This window comes from Triticum urartu, chromosome 5A (genome assembly GCF_056163025.1).
Source record: "Triticum urartu cultivar PI428250 chromosome 5A, HENAU_Tu73, whole genome shotgun sequence".
Lineage (NCBI taxonomy): Eukaryota > Viridiplantae > Streptophyta > Magnoliopsida > Poales > Poaceae > Triticum > Triticum urartu.
Window position 1 is genome coordinate 48,472,839 of NC_141877.1, and position 6,528 is coordinate 48,479,366.

A 6,528-nucleotide genomic window follows, 5' to 3' on the forward strand; every position below is an offset into this window, starting at 1 on the left:
TAAACGAGAGAATTGCACAAGAAGCGGCCAACAGCTAGGACCAAGCAACTCGTGCAGTATTTGTGTTTTTGAGGTGTGAGCACTGCAGATTTTTTCGATGTTTAGCCCAGATATTCTTTTTTTCTCCTCTAAACAACAACGAAAACATCGCTGCAGGTATTAACTGGGCGGGCTGTGACCCGTCTAGCCCAGGCCAGATATCTAGCACAGATATTAAATTTTTTCAAGCTAAAAATGGCTAGCCCAGCTATACTTTTTCTAAGAATACCCAGGCAAGGTCAAGTTGTTATTCTCCACCCCGCTGGGCTGCAAATCTTACCTAGGAGGGATGCATTAGGCTTAACATGAAAATGGGCTTTAAGAAATAATAAATGGGATGTAATTATAAAAACTAGGCAGTAACTATAAAAGAATGCACCAAACACGTGATTACTTTATAAAATATTATTTTTGGATATTGAAAATTTTAATTTCATTAATTGTTGCGAGCACAATGTTTCGTTGGATTTTTACGTAATATAAATTTATATTAAAATTGTATTTAATCTGACTAGAAATTTCGGGATAAAAATATTTCGGATCCCATCAAAATGTGGGAAATTTTATTGAATTCTGTTTTGAACGGTTGGTTGAAATGGGCTGTACTTTTAACAAACTGTAAATGGGCTGTAGTAAATTCCATTAGAATTCAAAAATGGGCTACACATTCTTACAAATCTCAAATGGGCTATAAGTTCTCTGCCACACACTTCTGGCCTTACTAGGTTGACGCGTCCCCTAAAAAAACAGAGTTGACGTGTATGCAAGGCTTTGTCAACTTATAGTCAACACACGGTTCTAGCAGCAGTGGCCGTTGGATGTCCATCCAACGGATGCCGTACTTCTTCTTCAATCTCGGATATTCTAGCTTCACCCGCCCAAAAAATGATTCCTCCCCCTGACATCTGGGGCGCACCATTTCGGAAGCTGACCTATGGGCCTACTAAGTTGACGTACCAAGGGCTTTGTCAACTTAGTCAATATAAACGATTCTAGCTGCAGTGACCGTACGATGTCCATCCAACGGCCGTCGTGCTTCTTCAACCTCTGGTCTTCTTGCTCCAGCCGCCCAAAGCAGTGCCGGTCGTGCCGCCTGCTCCTGCCTCCCGTGGCCGGCTGTGCTGCCGCGGAGGCCTCACCGCCCCTACTACTCCCATCGCTGGCCAGGCCATCCCTCCACTCACCCACACCCCCTGTTATTCTGCGGCGACGGCAGCGCAGCCGAACCAGTGAACCCTCGTACTCCTCTCCGCGTGTGCATCCACTGCCGCATCTTCCCCGGCTCCGCGTCGTCCCCTTCCTAGGCCTCGCCGTCGTCAACTACCCTAGTGCTCTCGGCGCGGCGTGGTCAACGTGGTCAAGGAATGACTTCCATCAGACGTGGACTGTACGTGGAGAGGCTGACAACTGGGTCCACGGCAACCGCAAGGAAGTGCCTCCTTATTACGCGCAAAATAATTATTTCTGCACCTGACAGCGGGGACCCACCGGACGGGCGACCGTATTTCGTGAAAAAAATGTTTCGCCCCCTGACTGCTGGGACCGACGAGCTACATCTTCGCACGCAAGGAAGTGCGTCCGAAAAAAAATGATTCGCCCCCCTGACTGCTGGGACCCACCAGCTACATCTTCGCACGCAAGGAAGTGCATCCGAAAAAACGATTCTCCCCCCGAATGCTGGGACCCACCAGCTACACCTTCGCACGCAAGGAAGTGCGTCCGGGCAAAAAAAATGATTCGCCCCCCTGACTGCTGGAACCCAGCAGCTACACCTTCGCACGCAAGGAAGTGCGTCCGGGAAAAAAAACAAAACGATTCGCCCCCTGACTGCTAGGACCCACCAGCTACATCTTTGCAGGCAAGGAAGTGTCTGACAGTCGGGACCCACCTGGTCGAAGCGTACGTAGCGTTGTCATTCTGGTCGCGAACGTGTACGTACATACTAGTCGATGTAGAGGCGCACATGTGTCGTAGTAGAGGCGCGCACGTAGCATGTACACGTACGTACAGCGGCCAGGGTGCAAGAAAGAAAATACGACCACGTATGTGTACATACGGGCAGGGTCTCGAACGCCTACTCGCGCATACGTACGGTCAGTGCTCGTATACATGGCTGGGTCGGAACGGAGAAACAGCGTCGTCGTCGTGTTCATGGGGAGGCAACGGAATGCATCGTGTTCATGGGGAGGCAACGGAATGCGTCGTGTTCATGGGGAGGCAACGGAATGCGTCGTGTTCATCGGGAGGCAACGGAATACGCCGTGTTCATCGGGAGGCAACGGAACGCGTGGGAGCCAACCAGCTGGGTCAGAACGAAATGCGTGGTCGTGTTCATCGGGAGGGCTTGGACAGAACATGCGATGGAAACGAGGCCTGGCGTACCGCAGAATGGAGGAAACAGACCTCCTACGGTCGAAACGGGGGTCCTGTTGATCGGGAGGGGTGTGGCATACCGCATAACGGAGGAAACGGACCTCCTACGGTCGAAACGGGGGTCCTGTTAATCGGGAGAGGTGTGGCGTACCGCAAAACGGACGAAACGGACCCCCTACGGTCGAAATGGGGGTCCCGTTCATCAGGAGGTGTGTGGCGCACCGCAAAACGGGACTCCACGAGATACTGTTTATCTCCACCGTCGACCTCCTCCAGCCTCCACGGGCTACCGTCGACCTCCTCCAGCCTCCACGAGCTCCTATTCATCCAGCCTCCACCACGCGCTGCTCCACCGGCTACTGTTCAACCACCCCTCCACCGTCTACTGTTCATCCAGCCCTCCACACCACGGGGTCCTGTTCAACCACCCCTCCACGGGCACCCCTCCACCGTCTACTATTCATCCAGCCCTCCACACCACGGGGTCCTGTTCAACCACCCCTCCACGGGCACCCCTCCACCGTCTACTGTTCATCCAGCCCTCCACACCACGGGGAGGCAACGGCACCGCTCAGTGTTCATCCAACCCCCCCCCCCCCGCGCGCAACGCTCACTGTTCATCCAATTGATCGGCTTCAGTTAGCAGCAGTAGCGAAGGAATCGCTCGATCGGGTTCAGTTAACAGCCATCGATCGATCCCTCGGGTTCAGTAATGCGTAGCCTGCAGTGCAATCCCTCGGGTTCAGTTAGAGCCCAACGCCTCGCTTGGGTTCAGTTAGATCCAACACTACTAGGAAAAGGGCTATAGATGGAATGGACACTAATGGCGCACCTGTCATGTGGTGTGCCACTACTATATAGTAGTGGCGCACCATGTGCTGGTGCGCCATTAGTGTGGAAGACACTAATGGCGCACGAGGCACACGGTGCGCCACTAGTAACAAAATGTTTTTTTCATTTTTTCAAACGTACTAATGGCGCATCCGGGCAGAGTGCGCCATTAGTAGTTAGAACTACAAATGGCGCACCAGCCATAGAGTGCGCCACTACTGTATTTTTTTACTTTTTTGCAAAACTACTAATGGCGCACCGTTGCATAGTGCGCCATTACTAGTTTAAACTAGTAATGGCGCACTGTGCCATGGTGCACCATTAGTACAATTTTTTTTTACTTTTTTGCAAAACTACTAATGGCGCATGTCTGTGTGGTGCGCCATTAGTATGTTGGGTTACTAATGGCGCATGGCTGTGTGGTGCGCCATTAGTAACCTGGGACCAGCTAGATATTTTTGGACAGCCACACCTACACACTCACTTTCCCCACTTCATTCCCCCCACCTCCTTCTCTAAGCTTGTCGGCTGCCTCCTCCTCCTCACCTCATTTGCACCATAGATTCATCAAAATTAAGTGTTGAAATTACCTTTTTTTGATAGGCAAGTAAGGGGAAAGCTATCTTCATGTTGTAGATCTACTTTTTTTCTCCCTAGCTCGCTCCAACAACGTGCACATGCACTTTTTGTGGCCTAGCTAGATCTATGTATGTTTGTGGTGTTGCATATGTTTGTGGTGTTGCATATATGTTTGTGTTTGCAGGTACCGGTATTTGAAATGCGATAGTTGCCAATATTTTGTTGGAATGTTGATTCATTTTCGATTCGGCGAGAATTTTGGCACTATGCATTCTTTTTGGTCCTATTTTTAGGGAAAGTCATGCCAAATTTTTTCTTGGTTCTAAAATATCGTTTTTCTCTACCCCGCAGGCGACCATGGTCCGCACGATGACCGAAGGCATCGTGAATAGGTTTTTGAGCTCTGCGAAGGCCGAGATGCTTCAAAAGAACGAGATGGAGATAAGATGTCCGTGTCGAAGATGCAAGCTGAAGAGCCTTATTGCGGACCCGGATTCCGGGCAGGTGCGGGACCACCTGCTCTTGCGTGGTTTCATGGATGGCTATCAGTGGCAAGGTGATGAAGATGAATATGAAGTCGTCCATGGGGGCCGGGCAAGAAATGAGGAAGGGTAGCAAGACAACCACCACGGCTCGGGCGGGCGAGAAGACGAAGAATCTCCAGGACATGATCATGATGGTGATGCTGTACACACTCATCATGTAGAAGATGCCGGACATGATGATGAGGAAGATGCCGGAGCAGACGAAGGGCATGATCATGAAGATCAAGATGCTGGAGGAGCAGACGACGATGGACCATCGATGGGCTGGGTGCAGGACCCTCATATTCAAGAGCTGCTTCTCAAGCAGACGGATAACGCAAGAGCTGCCGCCCAAGAGAAAGTCAAGCTGGATCAACTGGAGATAGATGTGGTTACTCCATTGTATGAAGGATGCAGACCCGAGGATACCCGCCTGAAAGTAACGCTCATGGCTTTGGAGATGAAGGTAAAACACAAAATGACCGACGCATGCTTCGACGAGAACATGTCATTCTGGCACGAACGTCTTCCCAAGGGGAACAAGTGCCCGACCAGTTTCGAGGAGGCGAAGAAAATCGTGTGTCCTCTAGATTTACCGCACGTGAAATACCATGTGTGCATGAACAATTGCATCATTTATCGGGGCGAGCACATGAAGTCTACCATATGTTTCGTGTGCAGCGCCACTCGATACAAGAAGAGGAAGAAAGCTCCTCGAAGAGTGGTGTGGTACTTTTCGATTACTCCTCGTCTGCAGCGGTATTTCGCGGACCCTAAGGTAGCAAAGCTCCTACGTTGGCACGCGGATAGGGAGGAGAAGAAGCGAGAAGATGACACAAATGATCCGGAGATAAATAAAAAAGACAAGATGCTGAGTCACCCTAAGGATGGGAGCCAGTGGCAAGCGTTGAACTTCGAACACCCAGAATTTGGGAAGGATCCAAGGAACATCGTGCTGGGCGCGAGCACCGATGGAGTCAATCCGTTTGGCAGCCAGAGAAGCACACATAGCACCTGGCCTGTGGTTGTGTGGATGTACAACCTTCCCCCTGGTTGTGCATGAAGAGGAAGTACATTCACATGAGTATGGTAATTGAAGGGCTGAAACAACCAGGGAACGACATCAATCTGTATCTGGGGCTGCTGAAAGAGGAGCTAGACACGCTGTGGAAAACGCCAGCCAATACGTGGGACGCTGCAGAGAAAGAATATTTCCCTATGAGAGCCGCACTGCTCACGACGGTGCACAACTATCTCAGTTACGGATATCTCGCGGGGCAGGTGGTCCACGGATTTTCTGGATGCGTCAGGTGCATGGATGACACAACGTATCGCCGGCTAGATAGAGATCCCGGGTCTTCGAAAACCGTGTTCATGGGACATCGAAGGTGGCTTCGCGACGATGACCCGTGGAGGAAACACAAGGATCTGTTCGATGGTGAAACCGAACTCCGAAGACGCCCGCGTACGAGGAGCGGCGAGGAAATAGACGGGTTGTTGAAAAATTGGAAAGATTGCCCACTGCCGGGAAAGAAGCAAAAGGCGCCAAAGCCGGGAAAGAAGCGAAAGGCGCCAGAGCCGCTGCTGAAGGTATGGAAAACGAGGTCTGTTTTCTGGGACTTGCCATACTGGAAGATCCACCGTGTGCCTCACAGCCTTGATGCCATGCATATCACGAAGAACGTGTGCGAGAGTCTGCTTGGTATCCTGCTCAACATGCCAGAGAGGACCAAAGATGGGCTGAAAGCAAGGGCAGACTTGAAATCAATGGGCATCAGGCAGGAGCTTCACGCTAATGATGATGATGATGATGAGGTGATGCAGGACACAGAAAGTGGTCGCAAAGGCAAAAAGGCCAAGAGGACCGGAAATGACTACCCTGCTGCATGCTTCACTCAAAGTCAGGAGGAGATCGAGCAGTTTTTCACCTGCCTCGTAGGAGTAAAACTTCCTTACGGTTACGCGGGGAAGATAAGCAGGAAGTCGGAAGTCGGTTGGCGTGAGGCAACTCAGAAGGCTACAAGAAGAGATCGTGGTGATACTATGCGAGCTTGAGATGTACTTCCCGCTCGCATTCTTCGACGTTATGGTGCATCTGCTGGTCCATATCATGGAGGATATCATCAAACTCGGGCCGACGTTCCTGCATAGCATGATGCCGTTCGAAAGGATGAATGGTGTC

General features: G+C 50.9%; 1 pseudogene; it reads left to right on the forward strand.

Annotated features, from left to right (window-relative positions):
* Nucleotides 1-4,179: 4,179 nt before the first annotated feature.
* LOC147967932 (uncharacterized) lies at nt 4,180-5,409 on the forward strand (annotated as a pseudogene).
* The last annotated feature ends 1,119 nt before the right edge of the window (nt 5,410-6,528 follow it).